At 54.3% G+C, this 21,163-nt stretch overlaps 5 non-coding genes and 2 pseudogenes across 5 annotated transcripts; all 7 read right to left on the bottom strand.

The window, feature by feature from the left end:
- Positions 1-6,470: 6,470 nt before the first annotated feature.
- On the bottom strand, positions 6,471-6,576 carry LOC125308655 (annotated as a pseudogene).
- Positions 6,577-14,554: 7,978 nt separating this feature from the next.
- Positions 14,555-14,667, bottom strand: LOC125308593. The gene has a single exon (XR_007195920.1). It is a non-coding gene; the product is annotated as a U5 spliceosomal RNA (small nuclear RNA).
- A 386-nt stretch (positions 14,668-15,053) lies between these two features.
- LOC125308862 lies at positions 15,054-15,244 on the bottom strand. The gene has a single exon (XR_007196001.1). It is a non-coding gene; the product is annotated as a U2 spliceosomal RNA (small nuclear RNA).
- A 149-nt stretch (positions 15,245-15,393) lies between these two features.
- LOC125308529 lies at positions 15,394-15,508 on the bottom strand. Its single transcript, XR_007195904.1, has one exon. It is a non-coding gene; the product is annotated as a U5 spliceosomal RNA (small nuclear RNA).
- A 388-nt stretch (positions 15,509-15,896) lies between these two features.
- LOC125308811 lies at positions 15,897-16,086 on the bottom strand. The gene has a single exon (XR_007195980.1). It is a non-coding gene; the product is annotated as a U2 spliceosomal RNA (small nuclear RNA).
- A 153-nt stretch (positions 16,087-16,239) lies between these two features.
- On the bottom strand, positions 16,240-16,353 carry LOC125308509. The gene has a single exon (XR_007195896.1). It is a non-coding gene; the product is annotated as a U5 spliceosomal RNA (small nuclear RNA).
- Positions 16,354-16,708: 355 nt separating this feature from the next.
- Positions 16,709-16,924, bottom strand: LOC125308932 (annotated as a pseudogene).
- Positions 16,925-21,163: the final 4,239 nt, after the last annotated feature.

The raw sequence follows: 21,163 nt of genomic DNA, 5'->3' as shown, positions 1-21,163 counted from the left end.
GAAGCAGCAGAGTGCTCACCGCCAGAAAGCAGCATCTGTTCCCTGGACGGGCGCCCCTTCTCATCAGCCCCAGCACCCCCACCGCCCGGCGGCAGTACAGGAGGCGTGCACAGCCAGGGGTGATCGGGAAGCCCGATCCGGCCCGATGGAGAAGGACCCCGGGGGGTGCAGGAAGCCTCAAACTTCCCGGGTCCCCTCAACCCGGACACGTGTCGCGCCGCCGCTTGTCCCAGATCGACAGTCCGGATCCGTCCCTCCCGTACATCCGCCACGAACCGCTCGGGAACTGTAGACCACGTCCGAATCCGGAGACCCAGAAAGAGGTTGTAAAGGTGGATCTCAGCAGGGGCGAACTCCTGGGTAGAGTGAGTCATCTTGAAAGGGCTCCAGGAGCGTGCGATCATCACATTCTCTCACCCGAAATGGGGTGCAGGAGCGAGGTCAAGATAAATCCAGAATCCTGGCTGAATCCACGCAGGCTTAATCAGCCAGCTGTGAAAAAAACCCCCTTCAAATGGACTCCACAAAATAATCCCTCCCAAAACGCTGCCGTTCCTCATACACACGATAACTCTGCTCCTTTCCCAGGATTTCTAAGAGCAGCGCCTTATGGGCGTCAAGCGCTTCATATTCTCCTAGCACCATCTTGATCTTGGCCAAAGGCTTCGAGGCGATGCCCTGACACACGGGGTCGGCGGCCCTCTGGCGCCCCAGCCGCCCACATGGTTACGAAGGCGGGGAATGCCATAGCGGGCGCGCGCCGCAAAACAAAAACACCCGCGGCAGCTTGACTTTTGGACGAGCAGGTACAGCTCCGCTGACAGAGCTTGAAAATACCGTAAACTAAGGGCAGTTCCCCTCACGGAAATCTTTAGTAAGCGAAAAGATTTATGCGAGATAAAACCAGCGATGGCTGGGAGCACGCCCGGACGGAAGCGTAAACCAGGCGCGGTCGTGGACGCGAGGTGAGAAGGCTCAAGGCGTTGCCCAGTGGCAACAGAGCGGCGTTATCAACGGCCTTTGCGTTACAAGTAAAGGCGGGAAAACACAAAAGGAGGTATTGAGGTTGGCTAACACACTGGCAAGGACTCCTGCTGCTGTGTCTGCCCAAGAGGATATCACAGTCAGTCAGTCAGTCAGTCAGTCAGTCAGTCAGTCGGTCGGTCAGTCAGGCCGTCAGTCAGCCGTCCCACTGGGCTGCCTTACACAGTCAGCTGGATGTGCACCGCTCCCCGAGTCGCTGCACACCGGGTCGACAAGGAGCTTGGACGGAGCAAGCCCTCTTCCGCCTCCTTAGAAACCCAAAAATCAGATTTTATATGGTCCTCGGTAGAGGACTCTATCGTATATTGTCCGATAAGAACAGATTTTTTTCTCCCCGTTTATTCAGAACAAATCAAACAAATACAGACATCAACACAACAAGACCTCAGTCAAACAATACATACACGGGAACTCCGCTCTTTTTTGATATTGTCCATAGTCCACACAAAATCAATACCAAACACAAACTAAAAGGAAAACAAAACTAAAATCCAAATATATAAACAAACACAGAATCAGACCATTTGTTCACAACCACCAACAGAGTAATCTCCCACATAACCCTCAAACCCAAGCCCTTCCTAAGCCCCGCCTCCCAACCACCCCTCATCCAACTCCCACCCTGTCAACCCCCCCAAACCTGTTGCCCCTCCTCCCCACCCTCCTGAACCACCACGTCACCTCCCTACCACCCACCAACCCATACAAAACCCCCAGGATCCACTCCCAGGCAGCTGCCGAGACTAGCCTCCTCCACTCCCAAATCGCCAACTTCACCGCTGTAACCAAAACCCAGACAGCCAGTCTTTTTGCCCTCCCCAAACCACCCAAACCCACACCCAACATAACAAAACTCGCCAGCACCACCCCAGCCCAAGAACCCCACCACCCTCCACCTCCTCCCACACCCTCATTGCCCCTCGCACGTTAGTAGCTGCATGGCCCCTGCCTCCTCCTCAAGACCCCATCGGGCACCACGGGTCCCCCTGCTCCCAGCCGAGCACCTTCTCACGGGAAGGCTCATAGCCCCCAACCACCCAACCTTCTCCTATTAACTCAGAGGGCTGCAGGAGGCCCCAGTCCACAAACTGGACCATCCCTGCCGCCTTCTCCTCTGTACCGCATAGCCTTGCCATCACTCCCTGTATTAACTCTTGTGCTTTGAGGAACCACCTCCCTCCCAAAATTTCACCACCGTTATCCTCACAGTTGCATAATGCCAGGCCGATCCACAGACCACGCACGCCTTCCATCACCGGGCACCAGGCTACGTGAGAGGAAACTGCAACTGTACCTCGTAAACACTGTCGCCTTGTACCACCACCCTAACGCCAGCGCACTGGAAGGCTGCAAGAAAAGAGACATGACCTGCTGAGGGCACTGCACCCCTGTAGATCCACACTTGGAACATATCCTCCCTCGCCACCAGCCCTCTGACTCACCACACACAAACCCAATACTGCCTTCTAGTCTCCGCCCCGTAGAACGGTAGCGTAGCACATATAAATAATTCAGTTAAGTACATCCATTTTGACCGCCACCCTCCCACAAGGAGAAGCCCCCGACCCCACCCCACCATCTTCTCCCACAATCTTATCTAATTCCCTCCCAATTCCAACTAACGATTTTCCTCCCAAACCACAATTTCTAAAATCTTTTACTCCGTCTCCTCCACCACCTAGTCCCTGCCAGCCACCAGGTTTATCCACCCACCTCCCAAATATAGCACAGAAGACTTAGCCCGATTGATCCTGGATCCCAAGCCCGTCCAAAGTCTCCAAAACTCTCCACCGCCCCCAAACTACCTTCGGATTTGCAGAGGGTCATATCGTCTCTATAAGCGGACACCTTTAAACCTCCCCGCCTGGGAGATGAACCCCCACCCCACCCTCCACCGAATCATCAAGCCAACAACGGCCCAGCACCATCACGCGGGGGAAAGAGGCAACTGCCGCATTCCCCCCTCTGTGCCACTGCCCCTCGACTGTAGCCCCTGATCATTATATGGCTCACATTTGTGCACGCTAAACCAATCCAGGCCCGAAGCCTGGACCGAACCCCATCCTCTGTAATACCTGAACATGAACGCATGGCTGACCCGGCCCAAGGCCTTTCCTGGTCAAGGTTCAGGACTGCCAGCTGGCACCCTCTGCTCCCAGCTGAGCACGCCTCACCAAGGCTAGCCAAGGCCCCACCCCCTCACCACAAGTCTGGTCCTCATGTACCACCACTCTATCACCAGCTTGATAGCCAGCGCCTTCGCCATCACTTTATACTCCACCGCCAGAGTGATGGGCCTCCACTCCCATGCAGGTCGTGCATCACCCTCACAGAGGAGGGAAATTAGACCAGCCCTCAGGGACAATCTGCAAACCCCCTAGCCACTTCCAATAACACCTCCCTCAAGTCTTCCCCAGCCAAAATTCCATGTAAAATTCAGCCAGGATTCATCCAGTCCTGGGCGACTGTCCTTTCATGGACCCCAAAGCAGCCTCAATTCCTCCAGGGCCAGAGGCCTGCTCCCGCAGCTCCGGAGCCAGACGCCCCCAGTCCCCCAGAAAAAATAATCAATCAAACCCTGATCTCCCACCCTCTCCCCAAACAACTCATCATACCACGAAGCCATGATACCAACATGGCCTGGGTGGCCCTCCAACCCATCAGCACCTTGGAGCCCCACCATGTCCACCTCCTCTGCCTCGACTTCAACCGCTGAAAGACATCTCGACGGGGCTTCTCACCGCCTCCGGCCTCCAGACCCGCCTGCTCTGCAGGCCCAATGGCCTGGGCCACAAAAGGCCTTGGCCCCGCCTCAGCTCCTCCCCAGAAATGACCATGCGCAGGGCCACCTCCTCCCCAAGACCTGGCCTCACAAATCCTGCAGCTCACCCGCCAACCCAGCCACCTCCACCCTCCCGACTCCCGACCAGCCTCTTCACCCACCTCAAGCAAAATTTCCGTCCTTCCCTACACTTTCCCACCACCAACTTCCCTAAACAGATACAAAGGCCGCAGGAGCCCCACCCACCATAAACTACCCAAAGCGGCTCTGAAACCCAGATCTCCAGAAGGGAGTTTGAGCCGATCAGGCTTCCCCATCTCACACAGGCCTCCCAAATCGCACCCGGACCTCATACCATACAATGGTCCGAGCCCCACATAGGACCCGAGAACCAATTTCCATAAAGACACTTCGGGGCCAAAAAAAGATAGTCACGGGACCGAGCCCCTCTAGAGTTAGTCCAGTATATCCTGCCCACCCCCCCCACCTGAACAAAAGCATCCTCAACCCAAAATCCCCACAGAGCTTCCCCAGCTCACCCGACCCCGCCTCGTGAGATCTACAGACACGCTCAGGTCCCCTCCAAAATGACCACCCTAGTGGTCATCATCAAGAGAGGAGCTAAACTCAAAACTTGCAACCTCCTACCCCGACACTAGGTGCATACATCGCTCACCCACCCACCCAAGACCTCCATAACCCATCAACAGACAGCAATTCTCCCGGCACTACACATACCTGACCCACAGTCACTGAGTGCCTGGAACAAAATTCCCACCCCATCCTCTCTCACAGATCCCGCCCTCCCCATGCAGAATCCTCCCAATCCCAGCAAACCTAGAAATATCCCCCCATCCCTCAAAATGACATTCCCAAAAGAAAACCTCAGCAGGAACAGACTTAAAAAGGAAAACACAGCCTCTTCAGGCATCCCAACCCCGCGACATCACAGTTGTCACCAACCCCACAACAAACCCTCAGAAAGAAAAGCAAACTCCCCAAACACGCAGCAGATAACAACACAACAAACACATCCCCACACAGCCAAAGTCCAATCTATTACATAGAAGTTCATTTCAACATAAACTCACGACTGGCCGTCTCCATCACCCGGCCGACCTCGGGTCCTGTCCAATTTAGTCCCAGCGTAGCAGCCTCCGCGGCGGGACATGCACAACCGCCACCAGACTGCCGCACCACACCGGATTCTGGCTTCCAGCGCTGACGGGCCGCGATCACTGGACACAGTCAACAGCTCCTCCGCCGAGTCCTCGCCGTCCCGACCACATCGAGACCTTCCCCCGACGAAATAGGTACGGTGATGAGGTGGCCCACCTCCAGAGTCGCCCGTCCAAACAACGGCCTCCACTCCACTCACGCCTTCCCGAGCACCTGAGCTTCACCAGCCTCCCGCGATCACCCCGACTCTGCAGGCCGCCCCTCTAAGTGCACCTCAGGCCCGCAGCATCTCCTCCACCTCAGAATGGGAGGAACCCACGCCAACGCCTCCACCCACCCTCCGGCCACCAGACGCGACGCCTCCGAAAGCTGCACCCTCCATCACGATCCGCCATCAGGGGAGCCTCGTCCTCGCCCACCATGCGGGCTCTGCTCGGAGAGCTTAATGGCCGGCTAGCAACGGGTCGCTAGCTCCTGGCCCTTCCATCCCTCCAGCTCGTTGCTCGCTACTGCTCGACCACCCCGCCTCCTCTCACTCAGCCAGCCTGCCGACCACTGTCTCTGCATAAGGCCGCCGCCACGAACAGTCCCAAACAGGTGGGAAGTCGGCCACAGAGCTAGCAGAAAGCTTGGGCTCCCACACCCGCAGCCTGATGTCCATTTTGCCACAAACCGTGAAGCGAAACCCGACACTGCTGTTTTTGCATGCCCCCGCCTCCACACCGCCTGCAGTACTAGCCGCCGGTAAGTCAAAACCCCCATCCGGCCCAAAGAAAAGAACCCGAGGGTGCACAACCTCACCCATGCTCCCAGGCACCACTCGCATTTCATCAGATAACGCCGCTTGCCGCTCCACATCCCAAATGTCTGTAGGCGAGTCCTCCAACAACCTCTCTGAGCAGTAGCGCAAAAAACCTAATGCCCTGATTCGCCACCCACGGATTGTACATATGCAGCACAACTGCGGCAAACGTTTCCTGCGCCGGGGTAAAAGTGGCCGCACTCTGGAGCCCCTTAATCCTCTCGCCTCTGCTTGTCCGCCCACGCCATTAGAACGATGGCACGCCGGCAACGCCAGCGGGGATATATATCCACAGATCCTGGAGCTGGAAAAATCCTGAAAGCAGTATACCAGACCGGTGCAGTCCCAACGCCCTTCCAATACCTCCACTGCCACGCATCGACCAGAAACCGACTACATCCACTGCAGCATCCTCCGCCAACTCCACTCGAACAGTATTCCTCAGTCGCACCCAACGGGCCGAATGAATCTCGATCAGACTCCTCTTCATTGGATCCAAATAATCCTGATCTAGCCAAAAGGTCGAGAAGCTATACCCCACAACTGCACGGGGTCCCGCGGGGCCTAGCGACGCCCGCTACCACATGGTTACGGGAGGCGGGTTGCTAAAGCTGACCAAGAAAACAAAAACACCACGACGCTTTGACTTTGGACAGGCAGGTAGTTCACCAAGCAGAGCCTAAAATACCGTGAACTCGGGCAGTTCCTCCAATGGAAATCTTTAGTAAAAGGCGAAAGATTTGTACGGTAGATGAAGAGAAACCCGAAATGATGGTTGCCACAGGGCACGCTGGACGGAGAGCATGACCCATACCGGGGTCGTGGGACGTGGGGGTGACTCAGGCGTTGCCAGTGGCAACAAGGCGGCGGTTATCAGCAGCCCCTTTAAATTTAAAAAGAGTAAAAGGCGGAAAACACAAAGGGGCGAGAAAGGGAGGGTGGCGGTTGGCCAACACACCTGGCAAAGGACTCTGCTGCTGTGTCTGCTCTGCTAGGAGGGATATCGCAGTCAGTCAGTCAGTCAGTCAGTCAGTCCAGTCCAGTCAGTCAGTCAGTTCCACTGGGTTGGTTCTTTTCTTTACACAGTCAAGGGATGTGCACCGTTCGAATTAAGCTGCAATGCAGTCGTCGTGGGCGGGCCAGACAAAGCCCCTCTTCCGTCTCCCTGTTCAAAATCCAGATTAATATATGGTCCTCGGGTAGAGGGCGTATCTATTAAACTGATAAGAACAGATTTTTTCTTTAATTTTTATTACAAAACACCCATACAAAGAAGCGCGCAGTGCAACACCAATTTATACAACACTTGCGTCCAGAACCTAGTCTGGATGAGAATTGACACCCTCATAAAGGCCACCCAAAATAAATAAATAGTGGCCCAAACCACACAGACAAACAAAACCACCATACAAAAACCCATCAAACAAAACATCCAACCCAGTTCCATCTTTAATCCTCCCCAACCCGACCCAACATACACTTCCCCATATCGCCCAGCAGAGGGCGCCAAAACAAAAACAGATCAACACAGTACAACAACATTACACCCCAGTCCCCAAAAACACCCAACCCATACAACAACAACAACATCCACATCCCAACACAACCCCAATCAGTCCAACATCCCAGTAGTCCTTTTCAAATTCCCCTCATCCCATCCAAGCAAGTCCCCCGAAGAAGGGGGAGAAGGGGAAGGAATCCCCTCCTTCACAGAGCCCGTCGACCCGTCCGACTCCTCCTCGCCACTAGACGCCGCCACTTCCATGGACCCATCACCACCGTCTTCCACCAGCAGGGCCTCGTACCTGTTAGAGACGGAGACCCCGCCCCCACCCTTGCTCCGGCGGACCGGAGTCCCCGGCGAACCCCCTTCACTCCCGTCCTGCAGGGGGCGCTTCACTGCCCCCGACGCCTTCGCCGCCAACTCAGCCATCTCCGCTTCCTGTGAAGCAGAAGCAGAAGCCCAGTCGTCCACACTCCGCCCACCAGCACCAGTCACCAAGCGGCCATCTTGACTGCCATGCGGCCTAGCCGTAGCCGTAGCCACCAAGCAGCCATCTTGGCTACCTTGCTGCCCAGCTCCCGAACCACCAAGAGACGCCGCAAGCGCCTCCACTCCACTACATCTCTTGCCCGTCGCACCAGCGGGCCACCGTCTTCACCCCGCGGGGCAGAAGAGGCCCCCACCGGTACAGTGGAAGACCCCCCCTTGCGCAGCCGCCACTCAGCCTCCTGGAAACTCTTCCACCTGGCACAAGCCGCAGGCTGATGATCCTTCCCTCCACAATACTCACAGCCCTTCACCAGAGCCGACACGTAACTCCTCCGCTTTTCACAGCCCCCAAAAAGATGGTCCGTCGCCCCACACAAAGAACATTCCCTCAACTTCTTACGGTCCCTTCACCAAAATGTTCCTTAGACCCACACGCCAAACAAGCCAGCACAGTACATTGACTCCGCCGTGCCCCACCTCCCACAACCCCAACACTCCCCGGCAAGTCGATAATAATAATCCCTCCCTCTGTCAGGCCCCCAACATAAAGGCGGCGGCGCTGCGGCGATTCCTTCCTGGCGAAACAGCACGGTCGACCACTTCCCGTCCAGAAGCCCGTTGACATCCGCGACCGCGCCCGTCCTTGTGACACCTCCGTTACAATGCGCCCCAACAGACAACGGACATCCTCTTCCAGCCATTGGGGGTGACCTGCACCACCGAACCCTCGGACGCCAAAACCTCATTAACGCCAGTCCATACTCCCACGGTGCCGACCGTAGACCGTCCCAGCATCCTTCCACCGCCGAACCGCCACCAACATGTCCGCGGCTGTGATAAGAACAGATTTTCCTTTGGAAAACTTTTTTATTGTCACCAACTCATGTTTTGCATTACATTTTGATTTGTTTTGTTACATTTCATGGATTTTCTTTGTGGTACATTTTCATTTTTTCTTTCATCATCTCATCACATCATCATCACATGGTTTTCATTCTTTTCACATTTTGCATTTTCATTTCACATTTTCATCATTTTTCACAGCACATTTTTTACAAAAATAAAAATCATTTGTCTATAAAAGCCATTTTGTTTTAAAACTGTGTCTGTGTGTGCAAAAGTCCATGTGTGTGTTTTAAAAGTTCATGTTTGTGTAAAAGGATGTTAAAAGTCCACGCTTTTAAAAGAGTTCCAAATGTAATAAAATGCAATAAGAGTCAATTAAAAGGTCTCCGTTGTGCTGGACCGGGGTGAGCCACTAACAAGAGGCTCCACCCCGCTCTCCAGAAGAGCGAGGCAAGCGCGGATGCGCCCAGTGGAGGTCCTCCCCTCCGCCCGCTGCTCCGTCCCGTGATGGTAGTGGTGGGGGTGCTTCGGCGGGAGCCAGCAGCCGTGGGGGGCGGGAACCTTCTGCTTGAGACCCGGCCCCCTCCTCCGAATGGCGACGTGCGGCGCCTCCTGCCGCGTAGATGTCACCAGCCGCCGTAACGCTGGCAGGGGCACCGTCACGCGCTTCCCCACCAGCAGGTTGCGGGAGGTCCACAGTGCGGCTTTGGTGCTGTTTAGGGTGAGCCAGAGCGCGGCGAAGTCGGCGGCTGGGATGGTGGTGGCGCCCTGGCCCACCCCGCTGACCACAAGTTGGTAGCTTGGGGGGACCTCCCCTGCTGGCAGGCTCGGGCATTGCAGGGGCCGGCATCGCCCACAGGTCCCTCGCCACGCCGCACTCCCAGAGCAGGTGCCGACGGTCTCAGGTTGGCGCATCCTGGCGGGCGGGCAGGTGTTGATTCTGGCCATGCCCCGGGAGTGCATCACGGCTCTGACCGGGAGGACCTCATGGAGCGCCATCCACGCCAGATCCTTCAGCTTGTTCTGGAGGGCGGGGTGGGCAGCGTTCCTCCAAGCCTGCTTGGCCTCACTGAGTGTGAGGCCGGGAACGGGGCTCACTGCTTCCCGGTCCTGCACAAGAGAGACAAGAGATTTTGCAGTGGTTAAAATGGTGACATCCTGCCCTCTAAGTCAAATTTCATTAAAACTTTTTTGATAAAAAAAAAACATATTGTGGGGGGCAGGTTAAAAGCAACTGGACGTTTAAGATCAGTATTTAAAATTTTCAATTTTCTCAGGTACGACCCCATCCAGAACCGGGCCAGGGCTGCTGTCTTGCTGTCTCCGGATGGGGCCGTCGCGTATCTGATGTGGAGGGCGGTGAAATGGGCTCCTAAAAACAGGTGGGGGTCTGGGAGGCCCTTTCCTCCGTTCTCAGGTCTTTTCTTCAGGACCTCCCTCCTTAGTCTTTCCCACTTGGACCCCCACATGAAATAAAACACCGCTCTCTCCACACCTAAAAGAAAGCTCCTGGGGGGGCTAAAAACAGAACACAGTAATAAAAACAAAGGTAAGATAACTGCTTTAAAAATTAAAACCTTACCTTCAAACGTCAACTGTCTTAGTCCCCAGAACCCCAGTCGTTGTCTCACTTTCCCTAACGCGTCAGTCCAGTTGCCCCGTCCACCACCCTCATTGTCAAATTTAATACCTAAAATCCTTATGTCTGTTTGTTTAAAATCTACTGCCAGATCTGGTCTTACGTCACCCCACGGCCCAAAGAGCACTCGACTTGACTGACTGGTACGGAAGGGCCTCGGACTTGCCCCTGTTGAGCTTGGCGCCGAGGCCCTTCCCGCAGTCAGTCAGTCAAGTCGAAAGTGCTCTTTGGGCCGATAAAAAGTCATTCAATAAAAGGGTCACGTCGTCCATGTAAAGTGCGCAAGTCGCAGTCAGTCCACCTGGCAAGTCCAGTCCTTTGATCCATTTGTCCTTTCTCAATATCTGTGCCAGCGGCTCGATGCACGCAACGAACAGGAGTGGGGATAAAGGACACCCTGGCGGACGCCAGAGCTTAACATTTTCGCATTGGTCAGGTGCCCATTTACTCGAATTTTTGCTGTTGATGTCTTTATACAGCAATCCCACCCACTTAAAAACCTCCCTGAAAACCATTTTTTGCAGTACCTTTAAAAGGTACTGGTGCGAGACCGATCAAAAAAGCTTTCTCAAAATCTAAATTTAGCACTAAAAGCCTAATATTTCTGTCTCTCGAAAAAACAGATGGCGCCTCGACCAGCACTAGGCTGTCCGTGATCCTCCTTCCAGGGGACGGCACAGACTTGATCCGGTGGATCACGCCCTCTAAAACAGTCGACATCATTAAAGCTAAAAGTCTGCTAAAAAAGTTTACAATCACAGTTTAAAAGCGTTATGGGTCTCCAGTTTTAAGGTCAGTCCTGTCGCTTTTTTTTTTATATAGTAAAGAAACTATCCCTGATCTAAAGCTGTCTGGAAGTCTGTCAAGTTCGTCAAATTCTTTAAAAACAGTCAGCATGTCGTTGGCTAAAATGTCATAAAAGGTAACATAAAATTCCACGGGGAGTCCATCCTCTCCCGGGCATTTTTCTGTTTTAAAACCTTTAAGACATTTTAAAAGCTCAACCAATGTAAAATCCTCTGTTAAAACTTGTTGACTGTTAAGAGTTTTATTTAAAAACTCTAAAACTTCCTCCATCACCTCCTCATGCACCTCTTTCTCTGAGTATAGATCTTGATAAAACAGCTGTATCATTTCTAAAATCCCTCTGTGCAATTTTTCTTCCCTCCCATCATTTTTTAGCTTCATTATCCCACCCCCTCTTGATATTATTTTCTTAAAAAAGTACCTGGTGCATTTTTCTCCTTCTTCTGTTTCTCTTTCTTTGCTTCTTAAAATTGTTCCTTTACTTTTAAATTCGGCTAAAACTGACATTTCTTTTTTGACTTCTTTAATTTCTTCATTAAAATCAAAACCCATGTTTAAAAAGTTAAAATACCTCTGTAGTCTCTTTTGCAGCCCCAACATGCACCTCCTCTCTCTCTCTCTTTTGTCTCTACCTTTATTCTTAAAAAAAGTCTTGGTCTTACCCTTCACCATCTCCCACCATTGTGCACGTGTATCGTAAAAGTCTTGGAGGGTCTTCCAGAGGCTGAACTGCTCCCTGTATTCTCTAACTATCTCCTCATCCTGTAACAGGGAACAGTTCAGCCTCCACAGCCCTCCACCTACCGTCACACCTGTGGGGAGTGAAAGGGTGCAGGAGAGCATGCAGTGATCGGAAAAAAACATAGGGGACAATGTAGCATCCGTGGGCGGGCAGTCTCTTGTTAAAACATAGTCGATACGGGAGGCTCGGGCGCCGTCACCACTGTGCCAGGTGAAGCCCTCCTCCCGTGGATGCACTTTTCTGTAGCAGTCGACTAAATTAAAATCCCTAACTATATTCTTTAAAAGTACGGATGTCTTATCTAACTTAAAATCTTCCCCTACATTCTTTCTATCCTGTCTGCTTAAAACACAATTAAAATCCCCTCCGACAACTAGGGGAGCCCTCCCTAGCATGTGGGGCTGCAGCTCTTCTAAAAAGTCATGTCGGTCGTGTTTATCATTAAAACCATACACATTAAGAACATTAAAATCCCTGTCTAAAACAGTCAAGTGGGTTAAAAGGGCCCGTCCGGGTCTCACCACTGTGCTGCCCTTCACCAAGATGTGTGGATTCTTGATCAAGATGGCGACCCGTCCAGCTCTGTTAAAATTGGACCCGCTCCACACGGAGGGTCCCGGGGTCCACATCTGTTCCCACTTGCTGTAATTGTTTAAAAAAGGCAAGGAGCACTCTTGCAGCAGAAATATATCTGCATTCAGAGTGCTCAACAGGGATAAAATGCTCTGAGCTCTCACTAGAGTCTTCACACTTCTTACATTGATTGTTGAGATTGTGAGACTCATGAGCAGTATGGTAAAAAAGAACACGACAGAGTTAAAACACTACAGAGGCATGTTTTTAAAACAAGTGGAGATCAACCGGGGTTGATCTCCTGTGACACCTGCTCCTCCTTTATGACCAATGAATTTGGTTCAGAAGGGTCACTGGTGTCTCCAGCGTCGGGCTCGGCAGAGAAAACCTCTTGCGTTGCCCTTGGCGTGGATGCTCTTAGCGCCATGCGCATAAAAGACACTTCGCGTCCACCGGGCCACAGTCGATTCAGATCTTCCGAAGAGGAACTATCTGAAGACAGTATCACCCGGTTTTTCTTCTCTGTCATTTCTGACAGAGGAGATTCCAAAGGTCTCTTATGCTGCGCATTGGGGAGTGAAGCAGGTGCTTCAGCCCCCTCAGAGGCCACACTCACCTCCTCAGCGGTTTCGGGAGGCGGGGCTTCCTTCTCTCCTTCAGGCTCCTCCTCCGCCTGCTCCATCTCCTTTTCCAGCTGGGAGGGCGTGGCCTCCAATCCGTGCTCTGACTCTGCCTGGGTGTTAGCTTTGCTCAGAAGCCGCCCGGCTAGTCCCTGAAGCTGGCTGGAGGTTTCCCTCCAAAACTTCAGGGACCACCCCTTCCTCCATTTTGTCCTTCTCTTCCTGTTCTTGTTCTGGGCCATGCGGCCGGGCGGCCATTGCGGCCATTTTGTTAGCCTTTAGCTTGTTGGCAAAAGAGCTAGGGCAATCTCTGTAGAGATGGGATGAAACTCCACAGAGATTACACTTTCTGCCATTTGTGCAATCTTCGAAAAGATGCCCAATTTCTCTACACTTCCTGCATACAATTTCCTGGCACGCTTCGGCAAGATGCCCAAGCTGGCCGCATTTGCGACACAGCTTAGGCATCCCTTGGTAGTGAATGTAGCCCCGGTTCTCTCCCAACACAATCATAGACGGAATCTGACGGAGGCCTAGGTAACTGCTCGGGTCTTCCCATTGTTTAATGGGAACTCTCCACGAGCAGTTCCAAATGCCATCCTCGTCTAAAACCTTAACTGGTGGGCTACGAACCGCGCAAAATCTAGCCAGCCATGTGCTAATGTCTTCCCCAGTCACAGTTTCATTGAACATTCTAACAATCACCACTTTCTGTGAGTTGTCCGAAAGTTTCTCAACTTCAAACATGGAGAGCTGGTCTTTACAAGTCACAAACCGTTGCCAAAAACTATTAAGCAGTGAAGCCGAGCGAAAGCTAACATCGAACCCTTTGTTCCCAGGCAGAGTCACCAAACAATTCAACTCGCTAGCATTAAAACCAAGCATTTGTTGGACACACTTTCTTGAAAAGTCCAATCTGGACATTTCCATTAGCCTTCCATTTTTTGTAATAAAATTAAAACGTACGCTGTGGTGCCTCCTCATGCCAGCACGAGCAGCCGACATGGTGGAGGCACCACCAGCCTAAACCTAAACTAAAACCACTAAAACTATAAATACTTAAGACAATAAATTAACTAAAAAGGCTAAAAGGCTAGGCTAAAACAAGCTAAAAAACCACACATAAAAAAGGAGCTAAAACAGCTTACCTGGGCCTGATGTTTAAAAGGAACTCCAAAGGAAAAGGCAGCTGCTTAGACCTGTAAAAAAGACAAAAAACACAAAACAGTACAAAAGACAAAAAGAAAAAACAGTAATTTTTAGACAGAAAAAACACACAAACCAATATAACTCCCGGATGAGAGTGTCCAAACCACCACAAGGTAAGGACCGCCTTCCTCTCACCGCGAGTCGACCGCTGTCTTAGCCAAAAGGCCCGGCGATACCCCACAACTGCGCGGGTCCGGGCCCTCTAGCGGCGCCCCCAGCTCACATGGTTACGGGGAGGCGGGGCCAGCAAAGCGGACCGCCCCGCCGCCGCCGCGAAAAACAAAACACCACGACGCTTGACTTTGGACAGGCAGGTGCAGCTCGCCCGAAGCAGAGCTTCCAAAATACCAGAACTCGGGGCAGTTCCCCTCCACGGAAATCTTTAGTAAAAGGCTTAAAGATTTGTGCGAGATGAAGAGAAACCCGGCGATGGCTGCCACAGGGCACGCCCGGACGGAGAGCATGAACGGCGCCGGTCGTGGACATGAGGGTGACTCCAAGGCGTTGCCCAGTGGCAACAAGACGGCAGTTATCAACAGCCCCTTTAAATTTAAAAAAAAAAAAAAAAAAAAAAAAAAAAAAAGAGGAAAAGGGCGGGGAAAACACAAAAGGGCCGAAAAGGGAGGTGGCGCGGTTGGCCAACACACCTGGCAAGGACTCCTGCTGCTGTGTCTGCTCTGCTAAGGAGGATATCACAGTCAGTCAGTCAGTCAGTCAGTCAGTCAGTCAGTCAGTCAGTCAGTCAGTCAGTCAGTCAGTCAGTCAGTCAGTCAGTCAGTCAGTTCCACTGGGTTGGTTCTTTTCTTACACAGTCAAAGGGATGTGCACCGTTCCCGGAGTCGCTGCAATACCGGGTCGATGCGTGGAGCGGACGGAGCAAGCCCCTCTTCCGTCTCCCTGTTCCAAAAATCAGATTAATATATGGTCCTCGGTAGAGGGGCGTATCAGATATTAAACTGATAAGAACAGATACTACACTTGATCTTAGCCAAAAGGCCGAGAAGCGATACCCCACAACTGCACGGGGTCCGGCGGCCCCTCTAGCGACGCCCCCCGCGCTCACATGGTTACGGGGGGAGGCGGGGCCAGCAAAAGCGGACCGCCGCCGCCGCCGCAAAACAAAACACCACGACGCTTGACTTTGGACAGGCAGGTGCAGCTCCGCCGAAGCAGAGCTTCCAAAAATACCGTAGAACTTCGGGGGGCAGTTCCCCTCCACGGAAATCTTTAGTAAAGGCGAAAGATTTGTACGAGATGAAGAGAAACCCGAGCGATGGCTGCCACAGGGCACGCCGGACGGAGAGCATGAACGGCGCCGGTCGTGGACATGAGGGTGACTCCAAGGCGTTGCCCAGTGGCAACAAGACGGCAGTTATCAACAGCCCCTTTAAATTAAAAAAAAAAAAAAAAAAAAAAAAAAAAAAAAGAGTAAAAGGGCGGGAAAACACAAAAGGGGCCGAAAAGGGAGGTGGCGCGGTTGGCCAACACACCTGGCAAGGACTCCTGCTGCTGTGTCTGCTCTGCTAAGGAGGATATCACAGTCAGTCAGTCAGTCAGTCAGTCAGTCAGTCAGTCAGTCAGTCAGTCAGTCAGTCAGTCAGTCAGTCAGTCAGTCAGTCAGTCAGTTCCACTGGGTTGGTTCTTTTCTTACACAGTCAAAGGGATGTGCACCGTCCCGGAGTCGCTGCAATACCGGGTCGATGCGTGGAGCGGACGGAGCAAGCCCCTCTTCCGTCTCCCTGTTCCAAAAATCAGATTAATATATGGTCCTCGGGTAGAGGACGTATCAGATATTAAACTGATAAGAACAGATACTACACTTGATCTTAGCCAAAAGGCCGAGAAGCGATACCCCACAACTGCATCGGGTCCGGCGGCCCCTCTAGCGGCGCCCCAGCGCCTCACATGGTTACGGGGAGGGGGCCAGCAAAAGCGGACGCCCGCGCCGCCCGCCACAAAACAAAACAAAACACCACGACGCTTGACTTTGGACAGGCAGGTGCAGCTCCGCCGAAGCAGAGCTTCCAAAAATACCGTAAACTCGGGGCAGTTCCCCTCCACGGAAATCTTTAGTAAAAGGCGAAAGATTTGTACGAGATGAAGAGAAACCCGAGCGATGGCTGCCACAGGGCACGCCGGACGGAGAGCATGAACGGCGCCGGTCGTGGACATGAGGGTGACTCCAAGGCGTTGCCCAGTGGCAACAAGACGGCAGTTATCAACAGCCCCTTTAAATTTAAAAAAAAAAAAAAAAAAAAAAAAAAAAAAAAAAAAAAAAGGGCGGAAAAACACAAAAGGGGCCGAAAAGGGAGGTGGCGCGGTTGGCCAACACACCTGGCAAGGACTCCTGCTGCTGTGTCTGCTCTGCTAAGGAGGATATCACAGTCAGTCAGTCAGTCAGTCAGTCAGTCAGTCAGTCAGTCAGTCAGTCAGTCAGTTCCACTGGGTTGGTTCTTTTCTTACACAGTCAAAGGGATGTGCACCGTTCCCGGAGTCGCTGCAATACCGGTCGTGCGTGGGAGCCGGACGGAGCAAGCCCCTCTTCCGTCTCCCTGTTCCAAAAAATCAGATTAATATATGGTCCTCCGGGTAGAGGACGTATCAGATATTAAACTGATAAGAACAGATACCCTTGGCAACCCTCCCCAAACCTCCCTGGCCTTCTCAACCCCATGCACTTGAATATATTCCTGCACATGCCTCCCCACCTTCCCCAAAAACCACCCAAACACCACATGTGGCGCCAAAGCTGGCGTCTTTTTTCTCTTACACATCCCTCCTCCATTCCCACAAGGCCAATTTTAACAAAAAGAAATTAAACCCACAAAGCCACCTCTCTTTCCCTCCTCAGGCCCCAAACCCCGCTTCCCCAGAGCACCATCTCTGCCGTGAGAGACAGCCCCGCCCACCCACACCACCACTGATCCACCAAACCCCAAGTCCCCTGGCTCCTGGTAGCACTAAAAGGTATGGTCTGAAGGCCTCCTCCCTCCCCACACCCCACTGCAAGGACAAAGGTGCGGCTGATGCTTTTCGTGTCGCAGAGCAGGGCGCCACGCACCGCAACCACCTAGTGTCAGCTTAACCAAAGTTAAGGTCCCTCCCTTCCCTCTTTCAAACCGAGGGCTTATGGCACCCCACCACCCTCCTCGCCACCACTTCCTCTCATGCTTCTCCCCCACCTCCTCTCCTCCATCAGGCCCGCATAGAGGGCCCGGTCATCCAGCACCCTACGGCCCTCCAGCGCCCACCCATTCCTCCTCAGCAGCTCCACCACCTCCGTACGATCCGCTCTCACTCCACGCCCAAGGCCTGACAAGGACAGGGGGCCTAAGATCCCCAGTGAGAAGCCCAGCCAGTACCTTGCCCACAGCCCCGCTTTATTTAAATCCCCCAATCACAACCGGCACTGGAAGGCTTACAAACATTGCCATCGCCTCTTTGTCTGGAATGCACTCACTCCCTCCCCCACTCCTCACCACATACATCAGCTCCTCACCCACCCATTCTGTCCTACCCCCACACAGGAATGTAAAAAATTTCTCCAGCCTCCTACCCCAGAGAAAAGGCACCGGGAACACCACCGCCAGGTGGTTGATGAGAGGCAAAACATCCGCCTGCACTGCCGCCACACGGCCAGATAAGGACAGATGTCGCATCTTTCCATCGTTCAGGCTCAGCACCTTCTCAAAAACCTCTCCCACCTCCACGCTTGCATCGTCTCCCTCTTCCCAAACCACACCCAAAACCTTTGAGCTCCTCCACGCCACAGTGAACCCCCTGGCACATCCTCCCTCCCTGCCCAACTACTTCCCAGAACAGGACCGAGGACTGTCCCGGGTTCACTTGGCCCCGGCCGCCCCCTGCTGTGTGCTGTCTAGGACCTCCCCGCTCGGGCCAGAGGGCCAGCCTCTGTCGCCAGCAGAAGGGTGGTATCATCTATGCATAACGCCACCTTTGGCCGCCACCCCTCGCCTCCAGGCATCGCACTCCCCCTCACACCCTGGTCCCGGGCCAACAAAGTCGGCCAGTGGCTCCAGGTACAGGATTTATAGGAGGGCAGAGGGGACACCCCTGCCGCACCCCCCCAGCCTGTAAAAAGAAACGGGATAGCACCCCATTCACCCCCACCCTACTCCCCTCGGCCCCTGTAAAGCAGCCTCAGCCACCCGCAGGAAACCCGGCCAAACCCCCATCTCTTTCCATGACCAGGAGAAGGAAATGATGGCTCACCCTATCAAAAGCCTTCTCCTGGTCCACACCCAAACTGCCAAAGGCAGGCCCCTGGGTCCCCACTCCAGGCCATCACGCCCCTCAACAACGAGGTTAAGCCCAAGAGGACCTCCCTGACCCCACAAGTTCTGGTCCTCCCACCACCCAGGCCATCACTCCTCCCATCCTCACGGCCATGGCTTTTGCCAAGATTTTATAGTCCATCGTGAGGAGGGTAATCGCCCACTGCTTTGGAGCAAGGCCGGGTTCCCCTTTTTTTGTGGGAGGAGGGTCACCAACCCAACTAACATGGAGGGAGGGAGGGACCCCCCACCAGGAGACCCCCCCACACCTCCACCAGACCGGCCCTGGCAGACCCCTAGAAAGACTCCAAAATTCGGCCACAAGCCATCGCCCTCGGGGACTTTCGAGTTTCTATCGACAGCAAAGTTGTCCCCAGCTCCTGCCACGGAGAAAGGTCCTCCCAGGGCAGCCCGCTGTCCTCCCCCACCCTGCCCTCCACGCTGTCCAGGAAAGCCCCAGCCAGCCCCTCCCCTCCTCTCCACAAACAGCTCTCATAGTACTGGGCCGCCACCTCGGGCCATCTCGGCTGGAGCGGGTCACCAGCCCATCGGGCCTCCAACCCCTCATGTCCACCCGCTGCTGCCTCACCCTGTCTGTAAAAGAAGCGGGAAGGCTGCCTTCCCCACGCAGCCACCTCCCCCCTGCAGTTCCAACCTCCCTGCCCCCCAAAAAAAGAACCCCATTTCCCTTTAAAACTTCTACCCTCCTCCCTCCCCTGGGCACCCTCCTGGGCCATAAAGCTCTCCAGTCTCCGGAGACTCCTCAGCAATCCACCTCTTTCCTTTCCGCTTCTCCTCTGCCACACCTAAGCCTGGCAGGAAGGCCACCCCACCTTTCATAGCCTCCCACCAGCTCACCCAGGACCCGTGAAAAGCCCTCCTTGCCCTCCACCCCTCAACATTGCTCCACACACTGCTCCTGAACTCCTCCTCCTCCAAAAGCCGGTTGGGGAACGCCACTGCCTTACCCGGGCCCCTCCCCAAGTCAGCCTCCACCCCGATGGTACAGTGGTCGGACACCAGGGCCGGGATAACCCGAACCCCTCGGGCCAACGCCACACCGCTGTAGGAACAGGAAATAGTCCAGGCGGACTCCACCCCTTGAGTTCCCTCCATGTAGCCCCCTCCACCCACCCCGCTGCCACCTTGAAGGCATCCCGTGAACCCATGTTCCCTACACAACTGCCTCAGTCTACTACCCCCCGACCCCCATCCAAACAGACATTAAAAATCCCCCCACCACCACCAATTCGACACACAAAAACAGCGAGCCAAACCCTCAAAGAAACCCACCTCACACTTGGCATAAACACAAACCAAGCCAGGTCCACCCCCCACCCTTACCGCCCACACACAGCACCCCTGCCTGGCAACTGCATAATACCCACCACCCTCTACCACAAAGCCCCAAGAACCAAAAAGAATACCCACCCCATCAGCAAGCACAAGCACTCCCCACCCCCCACACAGAGGGTCCCCTTCCCCATTCTCCTTAAATTTTTTACATCCCTCATCCCTCAAAATGACATTCTGCAAAGAAAAACATCATACCCCAAAGAAGACAGAACCCAAACAGCACCCCGCTTGCCCTCCTCAGACCCCTCTGACATTCAAAGAAAGAAACTTCATAAAAATGTCCAGCAATGAAAACCCACATCCCCCCAACCCCCAAAACCAAACACCCAAAACACATAACACACACATCATTTAGCACTCAGGAGCTAGTCCACCTTCCCCTCCTGGTCCTGCCCCTCGGTCCACTGCCCTGTCCAGCCCCTCCCAGTGGAAACCCTCTCCGGCACCAAGACCGCCCCCGCAGCAGGGACTCGGCCCTCGAGCGGCGAGAACCCAGCATTGTGGGGACCATGGCCTGTCCACTGGACTATCCGTTCAGGGGCCTCGGCGCACTCCGGGCGGCTCCTCCACTCCTGCACCAGATCTGCGCCCCTCCTCCGCACCATACACCTGAGACCGGGTCCCTCTCTCGTCAGCCAGGCACAGGAAGAGAGCCCGCCGACTCCACCCGCTGCGACCTCCGGGCGCTCGCACCACGCCTCCCGCCCCAGCCCGCCGCCCGTCTCGTAACCGGGGAGAGGTCCACTTCCCCGCCTTCCTCCTCAAGGCCGCTGCTCCCCGGCTGCGCCCATTGTCGGCACCACACCGCTTGCACCTTCGGGCGCTGGCTGCCTCCCAGCCGCCCTCACACTGCAAATCACGCTGACCGCTTTTGCTCCCCATTTCGCCGCTGCTCCATGACGCCCTCGCCACGCTTGGGACTCCCTGCATGGGGTCCAGACCCTCCAGATCAAAATCCACGCTGGTGAATAATATGACCGCTATAGGGTGCACCCCTCCTCCTGGTCTACACCAGATGGAGCTCCTGAGTCCTCCCCGCGCCATGCGCGGTCGGGAAAGTGTCTCTTTTGTGCTATTCGTGCTAGGGTGGGGCCAGGGCTAGGGTGCCACCCAAGCCCACGTCGCCCTCTCCCCCAGCTCCTGCTCCACCACGCCAGCCTCCCCCCAACAGACTGAAGGGAGGGGTGACCAGGTCCCAGGACGTGAATCCCTGCCACTACCTCGGCCTCCTCGTGAGAGGTCTCCCCACCGCATACAGCTGCCTCCCCCGCCCAGC

Source organism: Alosa alosa, chromosome 1 (assembly GCF_017589495.1).
Source record: "Alosa alosa isolate M-15738 ecotype Scorff River chromosome 1, AALO_Geno_1.1, whole genome shotgun sequence".
In the NCBI taxonomy this organism is placed as follows: domain Eukaryota; kingdom Metazoa; phylum Chordata; class Actinopteri; order Clupeiformes; family Clupeidae; genus Alosa; species Alosa alosa.
The sequence above is the reverse complement of the archived record's forward strand: the minus strand, read 5'-3'. Positions and strand labels throughout refer to the sequence as shown.